The following is a 20,696-nucleotide window of genomic DNA, read 5'->3' on the forward strand; positions in this document are numbered from 1 at the left end:
AAGAAAATGGTGAGCTTCTGAGAGGAACTGATGGCAAGGTAACTCTGTAATTTTCATTTGAAGTTACCTCATGTGTTTATTTTAAATATTTTTACTCAGTACAGGTTCTCTTTAAGTAATGCGATGCCTAGTTTAACCACTTGCCGACCGCACGCTTATACCGTGCGTCGGCAAAGTGGCAGCTGCAGGACCAGCGACGCAGTATTGCGTCGCCAGCTGCAGCCTAATTAATCAGGAAGCAGCCGCTCGTACGAGCGGCTGCTTCCTGTCAATTCACGGCGGGGGGCTCCGTGAATAGCCTGCGGGCTGCCGATGGCGGCTCGCAGGCTAAATGTAAACACAAGCGGAAATAATCCGCTTTGTTTACATTTGTACGGCGCTGCTGCGCAGCAGCGCCGTAAGGCAGATCGGCGATCCCCGGCCAATCAGCGGCCGGGGATCGCCGCCATGTGACAGGGGACGTCCTGTCACTGGCTGCACAGGACGGATAGCGTTCTGTGCAGCCCAGATCTCCCGGGGGGACAGGTAGGAGAGGGAGGGGGAGGATTTCGCCGCGGAGGGGGGCTTTGAGGTGCCCCCCCCGCAAAATGCCAGCCAGGAGGAGCGATCAGACCCCCCCTGCACATCATCCCCCTAGTGGGGAAAAAAGGGGGGCGATCTGATCGCTCTGAGTGCTCTTTGATCTGTGCTGGGGGCTGCAGAGCCCACCCAGCACAGATCACCTAAAACAGCGCTGGTCCTTAAGGGGGGGTAAAGGGTGGGTCCTCAAGTGGTTAAAGTACATTTCACAATTAGATTAAGGCATGATGATCATTGATAAACCAGCATTACAGATAATTTTATTTTTTAATTCACTGGCAGCCACGGTAACATCACAGAAGATACGTATCAGGGACAGATGGTCTGAAATAATTTAAAAATTTAGTGATTTTAATGCATGGAGCATGCAAAGATATTTTGTGCTTCTGAATTAGGTAATACTGTATAAGGGAATGGTTAAACTGTTGACGTTTGACTGAGATGGGAATGATATAAAGCTATGAAACTTGCACGCTATTTCATACATTCAACCCAAAGTTTTTTTAACCCGCCTTCTAGGAAAAGAAAATCTGTTCTCTGGTCACTGAAATACTGTCTGCTGCTGATATCACTACTGAATCGTTTGAGAATGGTATACCTTTTATTTTTAAATTGTTCTTAATAACGTTTTATAGGGGAACAGGAGTATAGGTTAATACAAACTCAAGGAGGCATCACGTTAGCGCCTGTTCTCAGGTGCACTTATCAAAAGCAATAGTTATAACCCAATAGTTAACATCAGTCCCATATATACAACAGGTCCAATGTCATTTTCCAGCTTTACCAAAACATTTGTGGTAATTTTCAGCTGTAAAATGATTTAACAGGCATTTAATATCCTCTTTGCCTCACTGGATCATCATTATTGTTTACTGCTGTAAAAGCCAGCCAGGCAATCTGCACTGTTTAAAAAGAAATAAATAAATATGGCAGCCTCCATACCCCTCTCAGCTCTGGTGTGCTTTAAGTATTCACTGATGAGAAAGTGCTGTTGTCATAAGTTTTTATGTCTTAAAGGGAACCAGAGAGGAACGGGGGGTGAAAAAAGGAAAAGGATTTCATACATCTTCTTCCAGCCCTCAAGCCTAAATCGCTCCCACGCCGCCATCCTCAGCTTCCTGGATCCGCCGGTACCGGGCCCGTCACTTCCGGCGGACACGGCCAATTGTTCGCATCACAGGGGCTCCCTCCATACACGTACGCATGCGGCTGCGCAGTAGGCAGCCACATGCGTATCTGTATGGAGAGAGCACCCTGTGATGCGGAGAATTGGCCGCGTCCGCCGGCCGACTCGCCGACTCGCGCCAATGACGGGACCCGGTGGCGGCAGATCCAGGAAGCGGAGGACGGCGGCGTGGGAGCGATCAGTGCGTATGGGGCTGGAGGAAGCCCCAGGTATGTATGTGTCATCCTCTCTGGTTCCCTTTAAGCATGCCAGTGAAATGAAAAGAAAAAACTTAACTCTCCTTAAAGGCATGAAATAGTAGAAAAAGTAATAAGAAAATGAGAACAGCATATAGTGGTAAGGAGTCAGAATAATAGAAGAATGAAAGATCTGATGGAAATATTTGGGCACTAGCTATTACCAAATATTCTATACACTTTTGACATATTCTCAGTGTCACAAGGGAGGTGGGGGTGTATTTGGACATCGATCTGCTTGATAAAGCATTGCTGCTCATAGTTCATCTGAGTCCCTAAGCATGATCCAACATGACCATATGTTCTTAAACTGCTCCATTTCGTCTTGAAAAAAATTGTTTCACTTCCTCGATAGAATTCATCTCTGACCCATTCCTTAAATGTCATCAGTTGTGTATCCTTCCAGTGCTATGCAATTAGGTTCTTTGCTGAATTCAACATGTCTCACAATTGTTTTTTTTTTAATATAATTGAATCTGCTAAGGGTTATGATGCAGAAGAAAGAAGGCGAATCCCAAAATGTCACAATTTCTGCCATGATATAGAAGATATCTTAGGACAGCTCCAAAAATATGCAGAAGATCCCCATCCACCTCTTCAGAACACGTCTGAACTATCCTATTGGACTCCATTTTCTGTATACCCTTGGATGACATCCCTGTAGGAATGTAGAGTAGTAGGGGTGTCTCAGCACTCTAGAGGAAAAGACACAGGAGACAAAAAACGGGATCCCAATAGCGCACTATGTTTTCCTATATGGGATATCAACAGGTAAGGTAATTGTACTAATCTCTGGGTTGCAGAGGGGCAACTGACCACAGGAAGCAGGTGGAGACAACAAACCCGACTCCACTAGTGGTGGTGCAGCTAGACCTGGGTGTGATCGCTCTCCTTGGTAAAAGTGACTGATTATCGCTATGTTTTAAAACATGTGTGGTCTGTCTAGACCCCTCCAACAGGGTATATTGGGGGGTATGTAAAGCACAATTTGGGTAAAGAGGCACCCCAGTATGAATAAAATTTGATTAAAAACAAGATCAAATCGAAAAAAATGAGGTGGCTTACCTCAATGACGAGATGTTTGTATAGACAAAGAGGTATTTATTTAGCACAGGCAATGCGTTTCATGGGTCTAAGCCCACTTCCTCAGGCCAATAACAGTGCCTAAAAACATAAACTTACAATACACCCTATTTTTCACCGTATAAGACGCACTTTTTCTCCCCAAAAATAGGGGAAAAAAGTCCCTGCGTCCTATACGGCAAAGGCAGGGAATTCCCGACTTAGAAACGCCCGCCAATACGGACCGTATCCAATCCTCGCGGGCATGGCGGAGAGATAAGCCCGCTGCAGATTAACACCCGGGGGGCCAGCCAAGACATGGGGGAGGGAGATAAGGCAGGCGGGAGTGGGCATATTATACACTCGCGGGGTCACGCAGAGATAAGGCACACGGCGGGAGCGGGCATATTACACACTCGCCTGGACACATAACAGGCATGGGGGAGAGGGCAGAGGCATTCGTCGGGTGCAGCCACAATTTACACACACGCGGGGGACACAGGCACATGGGGCAGGCATGAGGGACACATAGAGGACACGGCAGGCATGGGTGACGCAGAGGACACATTGGGGACACAGAGGACACATGGGGGACACAGGCACATGGGGCAGGCATGAGGGACACATGAGGCATGCATAGGTGACACAGATGACACATGGGGACACAGGCACATGGGGCAGGCATGAGGGACACAGAGGACACAGGGCATGCATGGGTGACACAGAGGACACATGGGGGACACAAGCACATGGGGAAGGCATGAGGGACACACGGGCAGGTATGGGGGACACAGAGAACACATAGGGCAAGCATATAGAGCAGGCATGGGTGACACAGGGCACATGGAGCATGTATGAGGGACACACAGATGACACATGGGGCATGCATGGGTGACACAGAGGACACATAGGGCATGCATGGGGGACACATAGGTCATGCGTATGACATTGATTGCACACATATATGAACATGAGTGTGTGTCCCACATAAGGTGTACACACAAATCTGTCTTTGTGCACACATATATGCATGCCGTGCACATCAATTTATGCAGTTTCACCATAAAATATGTTCATAGTAAATATCTATAAAATATGCAAAAAGTAAAAAATTGTATATAAAAACACGGGCCAGAGGCATTCATTTATGTGTACCAGAGGTAAATTGGTCCTAACAGGTGTAGTCAAAAATCCTATATAATCCTAAATAATCTCCCTGTGTAGCTGCGTCCAGCTGTCCCTGTGTCCCTGTTATTCGCTACTGCGCATGTGCGCAGTACGGACAGCTGGATGGGACCAGGGAGCGAAGCGGGTGAGCGAGGTGGGCGAGCGAGGTGGGCGGGCGCGCACTGGCGGCGGTGGTAGAAAAAAGACCTAGAGCCCATTTTTAAACGGGCTTGGGTCTACTAGTTAATGAATAAAATGAACAATGAACATGCTAATATATATATATATATATATATATATATATATATATATATATATATATATATATATATATATATATACACATCTATATCTATATCTATCTATATTTATATATATATATATATGCGTTTTTCCGACTATATATATATATATATATATATATATATATATATATATATATATATATATATTTCCATTATATATATTTTATTACCTAATATAACTTTAAGACCTTGCATGCTTGCAGAAAAAAATGGGGGACAGCGCTGGACTAGCTCAACAGCACTGACCTGTATGTTAAAAACAAGTATGTCACTGAATGAATAAAAGCAAGACGATGTAGTGTTTAAATAAACAGCAGGGGGAGCGATAGTATAGGTAGAGTCATGGAGGGCAGTGGACTGAGAAGGAATACCCTGTAGGTTTACTATGTTATCCAGTATCGGTATCAATGGCGTGGTTGTGAGTTGCACTGGTAATTGCGTGCTAAGAATAAAATCCTTAAAGTATTATTTAATAAATACAACTCATTTGGTTGTGATTGGTATTTCTGATTTACACAGGGCAAATGCTTTGCTGGGGTTTTAAGAAAGTTTTAAAGATAATCTGTATTGTTAAAATCGCACAAAAGTAAACATACCAGTGTGTTAGGGGACATCTCCTATTACCCTCTGTCACAATTTCGCCGCTCCCCGACGCATTAAAAGTAGTCAAAAACAGTTTTAAAAAGTTTGTTTATAAACAAACAAAATGGCCACCAAAACAGGAAGTAGGTTGATGTACAGTATGTCCACACATAGAAAATACATCCATACACAAGCAGGCTGTATACAGCTTTCCTTTTGAATCTCAAAAGATCATTTGTGTGTTTACCTTCTGTCCCCTTCTTCTCTCATGCACTGTACATTACAGGCTTCCTGCAGACAGCTCTGCATGTGCCTGTGTTTGTAATTCCTCAGTATGTGTCAGCCAGCTACTTTCACAGCCTAACAGAGGAGGATTTTTATCCAGCTCTCTTCTATCACTGATAAGATAGCAGAGAAGCTGCTGGCTTGTGTAAATAAAACACACACTGGAGTGTGCATAGAGGAACAGACCAGCACGGAAGAGTTGGCAGCCTTCCAGACACAGGCCGACAAGTCTGACAAGGGAAAGATACATTGATTTATTACAGAGACCGTGATAGTACAAACTGCTGCAGTGAGCCAGAACACATTAGAATAGGTTTAGGAACTTTTAGGATGGTAGAAAAAACGTTGTAATTTTTGTTACAGAGTCACTTTAAGGTAGCCATACACTTATCAATGTTTCCTGTCGATACCTGGCAGATACAATCACTCTGCAGCACCAATTCTAGCAATTTGCCCAACAATGCACAATTGATAGATTTTGGATAAAATAAGTCACATTCGTTGATCACACTGGATGGAAGCTATTGATGGAAGCATTCGATTACAGGATGACCGACATGCAGTGTTGGCTGCAGAGCTTATACTCACCTAATCACCTGCACGTGTCTTCTCTATATCCCCTCTGGGTGCTCCTCACTGTCTCCTCTCTCCTGGGGTGTCTGTGTCACGTGACAAATGATAGGGGCCGAACACTAGAGGCCTCTAGTCAGGTAAAGTATGTGCCATGGTGCCCACTGGGAGGAGCACCTGACAGTGGAGAGAAGGCATGCACTGGCAGATAGATGAATGTAAGCTCTGCTACCTCTGTTTTGTTTTATCAGAAAATAATCGTAATGTGACATTTCACCAGAAAATAATCGTAATGTGAGCAGCGTTTTACCAGAAAATAATCATAATGCAGCAATGTTTTACCAAAAAATAATCATAATGGGGCAGTATTTCACCAGAGAATAATCGTAATGCAGCAATGTTTCACCAGAAAATAATCATAATGTGAGCGGCGTTTCACCAGAAAATAATCGTAATGCATCAATGTTTCGCCATAAAATAATTGTAATACAGCAATGATTCACTAGATAATAATCGTAATGCAGCAATGTTTTACCAGAAAATAATTGTAATGCAGTAATGTTCGATCAGAAAACAATCATAATGCAGCAATGTTTCACTAGAAAATAATTGTAATGTGGGCAGCATTTCACCAGAAAATAATGTGAACCTGTAAAAAAAAAAAAGTACTTACCTGCAGAAGACTCCTCTCCTGGCGCGCAGTTCCCCCGATCATCTTCCTGCAGCCAGCGGCTACGAAACTCCCGTTCTTACACAGGCAAGGCAGGGCAGTGCTACGGGAAGATGGCGCCTGAAGCCCTGTACTGGAGACACAAGTAGTCTCCAGTGCAGGGCTTCAGACACCATCTTCCCCCAGCCCTGCTCTGCCTGCTGGAAGACTCTTGCAGGCTGAGGTGAGCTGCAGGCTGTGGGTAGTGAACTGTTAGATGCTGCAAGCCAGTTCACCACCTGGGGTGTTCTTGAACATAGAATCTATGTGCACGTACATGGCCATGTGTAAAAGTGAATGATTTCTGCTATAGCAAATAGCGACAATAAATTAAGTTAAAACAAACAAAAAAAAGTTTTACATGTAAAAAAAAAAAGAAATTCAAGTGACGAGGTCACAATAAAATAAAATAAGAGAATACATACCAACAATAAAATAAAAATTGTTTTGTTTTTTTTTTAACCGGGAAGGGCCAAAGAATATATTTTTATGTGTTATATAAATTACGGACTTCTCATGTGGAAATTAGGAAAGGTGAAAAATAAAAAAAAAGTGTATTTTCTGCATTTATGCCTTATTTTTCCCCATAAAATGATTATAAAATAAAATAGTTTTTTGAAAAAAATATTACCTAGAGAAAGTCTAGATTGTACTGAAAAAACAAACAAACAAAATATATATCACTAAATGGTATATGTAATTACAAAGTTACTTACTGCTGTATCAAAAGCAACACAGCTAAAGTGTCAATAATGTCAGGAACATTAAGAGGTGAATACCCAGAAACGCGAACCTGTAAAAAATGTGATAATGTGAACTGAATTTGAGTCCTAGTCACAAGGCCTTGTAGTATCAACTGCATCAGTAATAGTTGGATATTACTCTGGCCCTAGTTTAGTTATACACTTTTTGTACTTGTATATACACCACAAAAGGTGTCTAGTAACCCCTTAGTAAGGCCCTAGTAAAGCATGGAAGTCTATTCTGATTGTCCGTCATATTGTGTCTACCACTTGAAGCTTACCGGTAGATTAAAAAAATGCATACTGATGCAGTGAGTTTTAAGGTTTATCTCTAGTGATAATTTTGTGAAAACAAATTTATTAAACGTAACCTTTCTGCTGTCAGTTGCATTATTGAGTCAAAAGTTGGCATAAAGGTGCTGCTTCCAGATTGCAGACACAGGAACCCCTCTATGGAATCTCTCTGGCAGCCTGTAGACCTCTCAGAAGAGTGCAGTGGAATACATGTTGAAGCTACCTTAATTAGAGAAGAAATTCATACCAGAATTTTAACAGTGTGGATGGTGCTTTAATTAGTAGCCATGGACACAGGATTCAGGCCTTGTCTTGTTTTTCTTCCATCTTCCCCACCAATTCACTCTCTAGGTGTGAAGTGTGGTCCGGTGTAGACTGGGACATTTTTCCTACTTTGCCACTGCCTGGGTCTGTTGTCTGTGCAGGTACAGGCCATGTGGAGTTCACCCCTGCTACCCAGGAGGTTGGGGCTCTACTGAGGTTGGGAGACACTGATCAGGACAACTTTGGCCTTGCTGGATGGCGGCTACATCCATCTGCTGCTTCACTGCAGCAAGGACAACTTTGGTTCAGCCCCTCCATAATGCCAGCCACTAATTCTGAAGTTATGGCTGCCACGGCTGGATGCTTCTGTGACAGCCGGTGTTTCCCATTTTCATGGTGAGGCTGGGTAATACAGACAGCAATTCTGTTGGTTCAGATGGAGGACTGATTGCTCTTATGGTACCCATACACGGTACAATAATAACATTCGATTTTCCCATTTTTTTCTACCAAAACGATCCAATCGACTGAAAGTTAAAGTTTTTTTTTTCAATCAAGAAAAACGAATGATTGTCCAGTTTTTTCTATAAAAATCCTATTAGACATGTTTGAAAAAATCTTTATATTCGATCTAACGGAATAACTGAACTAAATTATCTAATCGAAAAAAATGAAAAATTGTACAATGTATGGCCACCTTTAGTAAAGGATGCTGACTTTCACTGAGGAATGCCAGAATGCAATCTTGAGCTGCAACAACAAATTTCCTTATTTTTCTCCAGATGTCCAACTGAGGGACATTACCAGCATTTGCTCTAATTCAGATATGGCCATTCTATCTAGTCTATGTTTTCTCCTGTACATCTTATACACAGAGGGACTAGCAATTAGCAAAGACACTCAAACAGATTAAACCTATAATGGAATCGACCTCCCTAAGTAGATATCAAGTGGATAGCAAAAAGGTGAACACAATATACAATTGACGGCATGCTTCACAGAATTTAACACTTCATCAGGTCGCAGAATATGTAAAAATAAATAATATGCAACCTAATCTACCTGTATTTTATATATATATATATATATATATATATATATATATATATATATACACACACACACAGTGGGTTTTGAAGTCTGGAAGATTCCAGGGCAAGGGTGGGAAGGATGAAAAGCTAGTTGGCCATGCAACCCTTCCTGCTAACCTAAAACTTGGCTTAAGTCTTTACCAAATCCAATGCTCCAATATGGGGAAGCTTCTCTGTTTGCTGTTTTTTTTTTTTTTTAAGTGTGGTGTCACAGTTCACCCATCTCTTCAACTACAAGAAAGGCCCAGAAGTAGACTCATTTGCTGATCATTATATACCTGAGGGTGGTGTCCACCTACCCCCCTCCTTTTAAACGGTTTTTAACCTATTTTATTCTAATTTGGCGCCTCTGTTACTACCTACTATTCATTTATCCAGTCCACCCTGGGTGGAGGGGTGCATCCCCATTTTTTCCGATCTACAGAGAGCGACTTCTTATGCCTGAGTGGGGTCAGGTTATAATTCTCCCCACCTGCAACATCAGTTGTTGCCTTTGTGGTAACCCAGACTTGTGAGTATAACATTCTCATACTTCGTGTTACGTTCCCCTTCTCTTGACATACTGCACTATATTGGGCTCTCGGTTTTTCACTTTTTGTATCCTTTCAAGCCAGAAGTAGTCTTAGCTACCGTAATACCTATGTTACGGCAGGGCCCTTATTACACTTTCTCTTACAGGGCTATGGAAACCGTTTTGCCTGTTTTGCCCATGCGATAAAGCGAGGTGCAAAAATGAAATCATGCCTAGCAGAGGATGGTTTTGATCCATCATCAACCTCTGGGTTATGGGCCCAGCACACTTCCGCTGCACCACTCTGCAGTCTGCCTACATTTGTATACAATCTTCAAGTTTAAGAAGGGTACATTAGTTGAAATAGTTACACTACAATCTATGTTACAGCAAGGCCCTAATGACACTTTCTCTTAAGGAGCTATGGCCGCCGATTGGCCCATGTGGTAAAGCAAGGTGTAAAAAACAAAGTACACCTAGCAGAGGATGGTTTCGATCCATCAACCTCTGGGTTATTAGGAATTGGTAAAAATTCAGACGGTATGTAGCAGTTACGGAATTTTGCATTGGCGGAATTCTGCAATTGCGGCGGAACGGAAATTGCACTTTCCGATCATCCCTACTGGCAATAGCTGGAACCCAAATTAGCAAAAAAAAACAAGGTAATATGGCTGCTGGCAATAGCCACAGCCTAAATAAAATGTCCTAAGAACCTTTTAGGTAGTCAGTAGGGGAAGTTTTTACAATGGGCAAGAATTTAGCTAAAGCAGGGTGAGCCATATTTGGCTTCACCATGCGCCCAAAGTAGCAGTGCCATTTTTGAACCATTAGTGCTACAGTTCACTGAGAGAAACATAAATGCTAACATGCACTGGGACATACTGAAGCAGAGCATGATCCTGCTCCTTTTGGAAACTAGGCTGCATGGCAGCTTTAAACATGATAAAGACCCCAAACACACCTCCAAGATGACCCCTGCCTTGCTAAAGAAACTGAGGGTAAAAGGGCTGGACTGGCCAAGCATGTCTCCAGACCTGAATCCTATTGAGCATCTGTGGGGCATCCTCAAACGGAAGGTGGAGGTCTCTAACATCAACCAACTTTGTGATGTAGATGATGATTCCAGTGTCAACCTGTAAAGTTCTAGTGAACTCCATGGCCAAGAGTTAAGACAGTGCTGGAAAATAATAACACACAATTTTGACATTCTTCACCTAGGGCTTTATTCACTTTTGTTACCAGTAGTTTAGACATTAATGGCTGTGTGTTGAGTTATTTTGATGGGACAGCAAATTTACACTGTTATGCAAGCTGTACATTAACTGCTTTGCATTTTTTTCGGTGTAAATATGTAAAAGTAGATATATTGCTGGTGAAAGTACTGAATATATGCTTTTGTATATATGGAGAAGTATAACCATGTCTAAATAATGACTACTCACTTGAAAAAAAGGAAGAAAAATATATATAAAAACTTTATCATTTATTTATCACAAATTATAAAAATATATAGTAACTTAATCCTTTATAAAAACCAGAGCACTGGCTCCAATAACCTGGGGACATAATCATCGACCTGAGGGCCCAACGTTTGATTATTAGCATCAAGAACAGATCAAACAATTCAAGCAGTTTGAAAGCTGGAGCTCACAGCAAAAATAGGCCTAAATGATGTGGACCACAAAAACAGTTCCGGTTCAAAGCACCTCCCTAGCATTGCAATAAACATAGGTAGCAATAGATATTCATCATCCTCTGAGTGGCAATGTTCCTGGGTAGACAGTGCAGTCAGTGTAGTCACCAACTCAGGTGCCCCTCCTCTAATCTTCAATCATAGTACATAAGCGAAGTTCATCAAAGTATCCATCAAACATACTGTTTACGTGACCATCAACCTCAGAATCAGTTGTAGTTTAGGATGTAATTTAGGAGATCACTGTGTTGTTATTCAACAGGTAAGTAGATATACAGTGTAAAAGTCCGCCAGGGAATGTTCCCTTATGCAGCTCTCCAATCCACAAGGGGTCACGTGATGGAAGATAGAACGTACATGTCATGCAGACTCAAAGCATGGGGATCCCGTGGTGGGCTATATTACTGCCCTTATACACTGCCCTCAGTTAAGTTGGTAATGAAGGAGATAGAGTCCATCCATGTGCATATTGTCATAGTAAGGTGCATAAGATGCAAGGAAATACTCATCCGTCCTGTACAGGTCGAGGCCAGTGGTCCCCCAGGTGGAGCGATGCTACTGGTGGGCGATGAGCCCTGGTTTGCCGACCGGTTTCCCTGGCAAAGTCGCCAGCATCATCAGGGCAGGCTCATCAAGCGATCCCGTCTGCATGGATGCCGGCCTAATAATGGCGCCCGGCGGCCCGAGGACGCCACGCCGCACGCGGGTCCTCCCCACGCCAGCGCGTCACAAGGTTGCGCGCGCAGGCGAGAGGACAGAGTCCGCGTCGGCATAGAGGAGCAGCGCACCTCCACACCCCACCGTGCGCGCCATCTAGTGGCCAGGATGGAGTTGGCCGTGATGAGCTGATACCAGCTCTATGGCATACCACAGAGCGGGGAGGGGAGAGCGCGCAGCTCTAGGCGACAAAGGTCGCCCAATGTGACGCCCCGAGGCCGCCTTGGCACCATACCACTGGGCTCCCCATTCACCCCAAGCCCACCACACGGGGCCCATATCCGCCAGGCCGGGGGGACGCCACCACAGGGGCCGGCGCGCCACAGAGATAGGAGCCCATCGATGCTTGAAAAACACCGATAAGCAGAGAAATTCAATAAAAATAAAGTCAATCAACTATACCCTGGAGCACACGCTCCCATATCAGGATCATAGGCTGGACATCTCCGGGCACATCGAACCCCCAGGGGGCCATCCCCACGGCCAGGCCGCACCGGCCCCACAGGGCAGGGAAGGGGAGAACAAGGAGCGCCCAGGGGGCCATAACATCAACACACAAGGGGATTCGCTTAAAATCCAGTCTATTCAACAAATAAACATACAGTTTTACTATAATCTGAGTGTACATCTCTATATAAAATAAAGTATACATAAATCACATATTCACCTAATATATCAATAAACAAAGGTATCCCAACTAATTGTGGGACACGGCTGTTATCCAAAATCAATAATCATAAAAAAGAAGTGGTCTCGTTAAGGCTAAGTCTAGCGGGTCAGAGGGGGACCCCCACATAGGACAGGGCATCACTGGCCCATCCCCCCGTAGGCCAGGGACAGCACACAAGAGCAACCAAAGGAGAACAGGTTGAATGGTCAAAAAGATCTATGGACAAGTTTATGGGGTAAGCCATCAGGGACGGGTGACCCCCCCATATGTGACAGAGAACCTGGCAAAAGGGTTTATAAAAATGGGGCATAGTCAATGCCTTCGTTCAAGCCTGGAGACCGGAAGGCCTTCAGCTTGTATATCCAAAAGGCCTCGCACTGGAGGAGCCTCCCGTCCCAATCGCCCCCCCCCTTGGGTCCAAGTGCACCCTATCAAGCCCAAAGAATCGTACCTTTGCTGGACTAGCATTCTGACATCCAGCAAAGTGTCGTGCAACTGGTGTATCATGGGATTCACTGATCCCATATGTATGTTCATATATACGTCTCTTAAATGCTCTGCCTGTCTTGCCTACGTAGAAGGCTCCACATGGGCAAAGAAGCAGATAAATGACCCCCTCAGTTTCACAGTTTGTATAGTGTCTAGTGGTCAGTGTTTTATCTCGAGCTCTCAGAGTACATTGTCTACCCACAAGGATATAGCGACATTGGTTGCATGAATGACAGGGATATGTACCTAAGGTAGTACACTTACATAACTTGCCAGTTCCACTTTGGCCTGAATAATGACTGCGTGTCAGTTTGTCCCCTATAGTAGGGGCCCGTTTAAAAGTCAACATAGGTTTTTCTGGGACAAGGGCGGCAACTTTAGGGTCCACCATCAGTAAGGGCCAATGTTTATGTAGCAAAGATCTGATCTGTTAGTGTTCACTACAGAACTTAGTAATAAAGGAAAGTCCCCTAACTTTTGAATCCCGCGAGTCGGTTGGTCTATATAGTAGATCTGATCTCCGTGTGCTACTGGCTCTATGATAGGCCCTCTTAAGATATTTTTTGGGGTAACCCCTTGCTAGTGTTGGGCGAACATCTAGATGTTCGGGTTCGGGCCGAACAGGCCGAACATGGCCGCGATGTTCGGGTGTTCGACCCGAACTCCGAACATAATGGAAGTCAATGGGGACCCGAACTTTTGTGGTTTGTAAAGCCTCCTTACATGCTACATACCCCAAATTTACAGGGTATGTGCACCTTGGGAGTGGGTACAAGAGGAAAAAAAAATTTAGCAAAAAGAGCTTATAGTTTTTGAGAAAATCGATTTTAAAGTTTCAAAGGGAAAACTGTCTTTTAAATGCGGGAAATGTCTGTTTTCTTTGCACAGGTAACATGCTTTTTGTCGGCATGCAGTCATAAATGTAATACATATAAGAGGTTCCAGGAAAAGGGACCGGTAATGCTAACCCAGCAGCAGCACACGTGATGGAACAGGAGGAGGGTGGCGCAGGAGGAGAAGGCCACGCTTTGAGACACAACAACCCAGGCCTTGCATGAGGACAAGAAGCGTGCGGATAGCATGCTTTGTACCACCATGCAGTCATAAATGTAATAAAGATAAGTGGTTCAATAAACAGGGACCACGCGGCAACGCTAACCCAGCAGCAGCACACGTGATGGAACAGGAGGAGGCGCAGGAGGAGAAGGCCACGCTTTGTGAGACACAACAACCCAGGCCTTGCATGAGGACAAAAAGCGTGCGGATAGCATGCTTTGTACCGCCATGTAGTCATAAATGTAATAAAGATAAGAGGTTCAATAAACAGGGACCACGCGGCAACGCTAACCCAGCAGCAGCAGCAGCAGCAGCACACGTGATGGAACAGGAGGAGGCGCAGGAGGAGAAGGCCACGCTTTGTGAGACACAACAACCCAGGCCTTGCATGAGGACAAAAAGCGTGCGGATAGCATGCTTTGTACCGCCATGTAGTCATAAATGTAATAAAGATAAGAGGTTCAATAAACAGGGACCACGCGGCAACGGTAACCCAGCAGCAGCAGCAGCAGCAGCAGCACACGTGATGGAACAGGAGGAGGCGCAGGAGGAGAAGGCCACGCTTTGTGAGACACAACAACCCAGGCCTTGCATGAGGACAAAAAGCGTGCGGATAGCATGCTTTGTACCGCCATGTAGTCATAAATGTAATAAAGATAAGAGGTTCCATAAACAGGGACCACGCGGCAACGGTAACCCAGCAGCAGCAGCAGCAGCAGCAGCACACGTGATGGAACAGGAGGAGGCGCAGGAGGAGAAGGCCACGCTTTGTGAGACACAACAACCCAGGCCTTGCATGAGGACAAAAAGCGTGCGGATAGCATGCTTTGTACCGCCATGTAGTCATAAATGTAATAAAGATAAGAGGTTCCATAAACAGGGACCGGCAACGGTAACCCAGCAGCAGCAGCAGCAGCAGCAGCAGCAGCACACGTGATGGAACAGGAGGAGGCGCAGGAGGAGAAGGCCACGCTTTGTGAGACACAACAACCCAGGCCTTGCATGAGGACAAAAAGCGTGCGGATATAGCAGCAATGCTTTTTGCCGCCATGCAGTCATAAATGTAATACAGATGAGAGGTTCAATAAACAGGGACCGGAAACGCTAAACCATCCCAGATGTTCATCGGTCATGTTACTTGGTTGGGGTCCAGGAGTGTTGCGTAGTCGTTTCCAATCCAGGATTGATTCATTTTAATTTGAGTCAGACGGTCTGCATTTTCTGTGGAGAGGCGGATACGCCGATCTGTGATGATGCCTCCGGCAGCACTGAAACAGCGTTCCGACATAACGCTGGCTGCCGGGCAAGCCAGCACCTCTATTGCGTACATTGCCAGTTCGTGCCAGGTGTCTAGCTTCATGCCCGGTTTCAGGTCCAGCGGTGCCAGCCACAAATCCGTCTGTTCCTTTATTCCCCTCCAAATTTCCTCCCCTGTGTGCTGCTTATCCCCAAGGCAGATCAGCTTCAGCAACGCTTGCTGACGCATGCCAACAGCTGTGCTGCACTGCTTCCACGATCCTACTGCTGCTGGTGCTGGGTTAGCATTTCCGGATGAGGTACAGCTTTGAGATGCGTTGGAGGAGAAGGAGTCAGAGAGGTAGGTGCTGCTGTTGTTATCCAGCTGTTTGCGGCGTGGGCAACACCCGCGCCGTAGCAGGTGAGGAATCGCTGCCAGGCTCCACAAGGTTCACCCAGTGCGCGGTAAGGGAGATGTATCGACCCTGGCCGAACGCACTCGTCCAGGTGTCAGTGGTGAGGTGAACCTTGCAGGCAACGGCATTCTTCAAGCTTCGGGTTATTTAGCTGACCACGTGCTCATGCAACTCAGGCACTGCAGAGCGCGCAAAGTGGTAGCGGCTGGGAACAACGTAACGTGGGATGGCCACTGACATCATGCCCTTGAAGCTGTTTGTCTCCACCACTCGATATGGCAGCATTTCGCAGGCCAGAAGCTTGGCTATGCTGGCTGGCTGTTACTGCCACGGCCCGGGGGTCATTTGCTGGCAATTTCCTCTTGTGCTCAAACATCTCAGAGACAGACAACTCAACCGTAGCGCTGCACACCGAAGGGCTGTTGGTTGTTGTGTTTGATGAACACTGGGAGACCTCAAGAGCACTAGTCCGGAAAGTGACAGTGTCAGCATCGTCTGATGTTTGTGAATGTTGTGAACCACGCAATGGCTGGGCTACTGCTGCTGCTGAGGCGGGTCTGGTGGTGAGTCTGGTGAACCCAAGGGAGGCAGTGTTGCTGGTGGTACCCTGTCCTGCCGCGTTTGCCCACAGAGTGGGATGTTTGGATAGAATGTGGCGGCTCATGCTGGTGGTGGAGAGGTTGTTAATACTTTTCCCCCTGCTCAGGCGGGTCTTGCACACCTTGCAAATCGCCATGGTAACATCCTCAGTGCAGTCTTCAAAGAAAGCCCAGACTTTAACTGGCTGAGGACTCGGACCTCGTGCGTGATGTGCTGGTGCTGCTTAACCCACTGCTGGACGCTTGAGAGGTCATCCAAGTAATTATCTGGTCCTGTTCTTTTGGATCTGTGAGGGTTGTTGTCCTGGACAACATGGGCAGTATTGAGTGGGTTTTCTTGGGTGCTCCCCTGTGGCCTGTACGTGAACCGTCAGGGGAAACACCTCTTCCCTTGCCCCTCCCTCTTTCACCGGATTTCTTCCTCATTTCACTTATCCTTAAAGTACACGCTGACTGGCAGCAGTACAGTGGCAGTACAGAAATGCTATACAGTGGTGGGTGAGCGGTGTACCACTATTGTCAGCAGTGACACAGAGCACAATGCTATACAGTGGCGGGTGAGCGGTGTACTACTGTTCCCAGCAGACACAGAGTGGAAGTAAACACAATGCTATATAGTGTGGCTGAGCCGTGTACACAGAGTGGCATTAAACACAATGCTATATAGTCTGCTATATAGTCACCCCGAACAGGGTGATGTTCTGCAGAACCCGAACAGTGGCAAACACTGTTCGCCCAACACTACTGGGAGGGAACGCAGATTTTAGTACCTAAACACACGATACAACATGTTTTCCGGGGTCGGACTCTGAGGCACATACAGATGGTCCCGATCATCATCCTCATCATACAACTCTTCTCCTGAGTCTGACCCACCCACCACCTCTGCCACCCCAACATCCCCAGACACAGACCCCTCATCGTCCTCAACATTAACTTGGGATGCTGGCCTGAGCCAGACCTCCTCCTCCACATCAGGCCCCATCATCTCCTCAATGGCAGCCCTCATTAATCGCTCTGGCGACGGACTGATGGACACAACGTTCTCCTCCGGGGAGGGCTGCTGCTGACCACTGGCTGCTGGGGTGGATGTTATAGCTTGCGTGGGGCGTTGGCTGTTGCTGTTGTTGGGAGTGCTGCTCACAGCGGAGGTCTCTGGGGAACTCATGTTGAGCTCATATAGTGGTTGACGGTGAGTGGAGTATTACTGATCCCAGCAATATACACACTGACTGGCAGAGTACGCAATGCTATATAGTGTGGCTGAGCGGTGTACACAGAGTGGCAGTAAACACAATGCTATATAGTCTGGCTGAGCGAGCGGTGTACTACTGTTCCCAGCAGAATCAGAGTGGCAGTAAACAATGGTATATAGTCTGGCTGAGCGGTGTACACAGAGTGTCAGTAAACAATGGTATATAGTCTGGCTGAGCGAGCGGTGTACTACTGTTCCCAGCAGAATCAGAGTGGCAGTAAACAATGGTATATAGTCTGGCTGAGCGGTGTACACAGAGTGTCAGTAAACAATGGTATATAGTCTGGCTGAGCGGTGTACACACAATGCTATATAGTCTGCTATATAGTGTCAGTAAACAATGGTATATAGTCTGGCTGAGCGAGCGGTGTACTACTGTTCCCAGCAGAATCAGAGTGGCAGTAAACAATGGTATATAGTCTGGCTGAGCGGTGTACACAGAGTGTCAGTAAACAATGGTATATAGTCTGGCTGAGCGAGCGGTGTACTACTGTTCCCAGCAGAATCAGAGTGGCAGTAAACAATGGTATATAGTCTGGCTGAGCGGTGTACACAGAGTGTCAGTAAACAATGGTATATAGTCTGGCTGAGCGAGCGGTGTACTACTGTTCCCAGCAGAATCAGAGTGGCAGTAAACAATGGTATATAGTCTGGCTGAGCGGTGTACACAGAGTGTCAGTAAACAATGGTATATAGTCTGGCTGAGCGGTGTACACACAATGCTATATAGTCTGCTATATAGTGTCAGTAAACAATGGTATATAGTCTGGCTGAGCGAGCGGTGTACTACTGTTCCCAGCAGAATCAGAGTGGCAGTAAACAATGGTATATAGTCTGGCTGAGCGGTGTACACAGAGTGTCAGTAAACAATGGTATATAGTCTGGCTGAGCGAGCGGTGTACTACTGTTCCCAGCAGAATCAGAGTGGCAGTAAACAATGGTATATAGTCTGGCTGAGCGGTGTACACAGAGTGTCAGTAAACAATGGTATATAGTCTGGCTGAGCGAGCGGTGTACTACTGTTCCCAGCAGAATCAGAGTGGCAGTAAACAATGGTATATAGTCTGGCTGAGCGGTGTACACAGAGTGTCAGTAAACAATGGTATATAGTCTGGCTGAGCGGTGTACACACAATGCTATATAGTCTGCTATATAGTGTCAGTAAACAATGGTATATAGTCTGGCTGAGCGAGCGGTGTACTACTGTTCCCAGCAGAATCAGAGTGGCAGTAAACAATGGTATATAGTCTGGCTGAGCGGTGTACACAGAGTGTCAGTAAACAATGGTATATAGTCTGGCTGAGCGAGCGGTGTACTACTGTTCCCAGCAGAATCAGAGTGGCAGTAAACAATGGTATATAGTCTGGCTGAGCGGTGTACACAGAGTGTCAGTAAACAATGGTATATAGTCTGGCTGAGCGAGCGGTGTACTACTGTTCCCAGCAGAATCAGAGTGGCAGTAAACAATGGTATATAGTCTGGCTGAGCGGTGTACACAGAGTGTCAGTAAACAATGGTATATAGTCTGGCTGAGCGGTGTACACACAATGCTATATAGTCTGCTATATAGTGTCAGTAAACAATGGTATATAGTCTGGCTGAGCGAGCGGTGTACTACTGTTCCCAGCAGAATCAGAGTGGCAGTAAACAATGGTATATAGTCTGGCTGAGCGGTGTACACAGAGTGTCAGTAAACAATGGTATATAGTCTGGCTGAGCGAGCGGTGTACTACTGTTCCCAGCAGAATCAGAGTGGCAGTAAACAATGGTATATAGTCTGGCTGAGCGGTGTACACAGAGTGTCAGTAAACAATGGTATATAGTCTGGCTGAGCGAGCGGTGTACTACTGTTCCCAGCAGAATCAGAGTGGCAGTAAACAATGGTATATAGTCTGGCTGAGCGGTGTACACAGAGTGTCAGTAAACAATGGTATATAGTCTGGCTGAGCGGTGTACACACAATGCTATATAGTCTGCTATATAGTGTCAGTAAACAATGGTATATAGTCTGGCTGAGCGAGCGGTGTACTACTGTTCCCAGCAGAATCAGAGTGGCAGTAAACAATGGTATATAGTCTGGCTGAGCGGTGTACACAGAGTTTCAGTAAACAATGGTATATAGTCTGGCTGAGCGGTGTACACAGAGTGTCAGTAAACAATGGTATATAGTCTGGCTGAGCGGTGTACACAGAGTGGCAGTAAACACAATGCTATATAGTCTGGCTGAGCGAGCGGTGTACTACTGTTCCCAGCAGAATCAGAGTGGCAGTAAACAATGGTATATAGTCTGGCTGAGCGGTGTACACAGAGTGTCAGTAAACAATGGTATATAGTCTGGCTGAGCGGTGTACACAGAGTGTCAGTAAACAATGGTATATAGTCTGGCTGAGCGGTGTACACAGAGTGGCAGTAAACACAATGCTATATACTCTGGCTGAGCGAGCGGTGTACTACTGTTCCCAGCAGACACAGAACAGTGAACAGAATGCTATATAGTGTGGCTGAGCGAGCGGTGTACCACTATTCCCAGCAGACACAGAACAGTGAACAGAATGCTATATAGTGTGGCTGAGCGGGCGGTGTACCACTATTCCCAGCAGACACAGAACAGTGAACAGAATGCTATATAGTGTGGATGAGCGAGCGGTGTACCACTATTCCCAGCAGACACAGAACAGTAAACAGAATGCTATATAGTGTGGCTGAGCGAGCGGTGTACCACTATTCCCAGCAGACACAGAACAGTGAACAGAATGCTATATAGTGTGGCTGAGCGAGCGGTGTACCACTATTCCCAGCAGACACAGAACAGTGCACAGAATGCTATATAGTGTGGCTGAGCGAGCGGTGTACCACTATTCCCAGCAGACACAGAACAGTAAACAGAATGCTATATAGTGTGGCTGAGCGAGCGGTGTACCACTATTCCCAGCAGACACAGAACAGTAAACAGAATGCTATATAGTGTGGCTGAGCGAGCG

Source organism: Hyperolius riggenbachi, chromosome 4, assembly GCF_040937935.1.
Source record: "Hyperolius riggenbachi isolate aHypRig1 chromosome 4, aHypRig1.pri, whole genome shotgun sequence".
Taxonomy (NCBI): Eukaryota; Metazoa; Chordata; class Amphibia; order Anura; family Hyperoliidae; genus Hyperolius; species Hyperolius riggenbachi.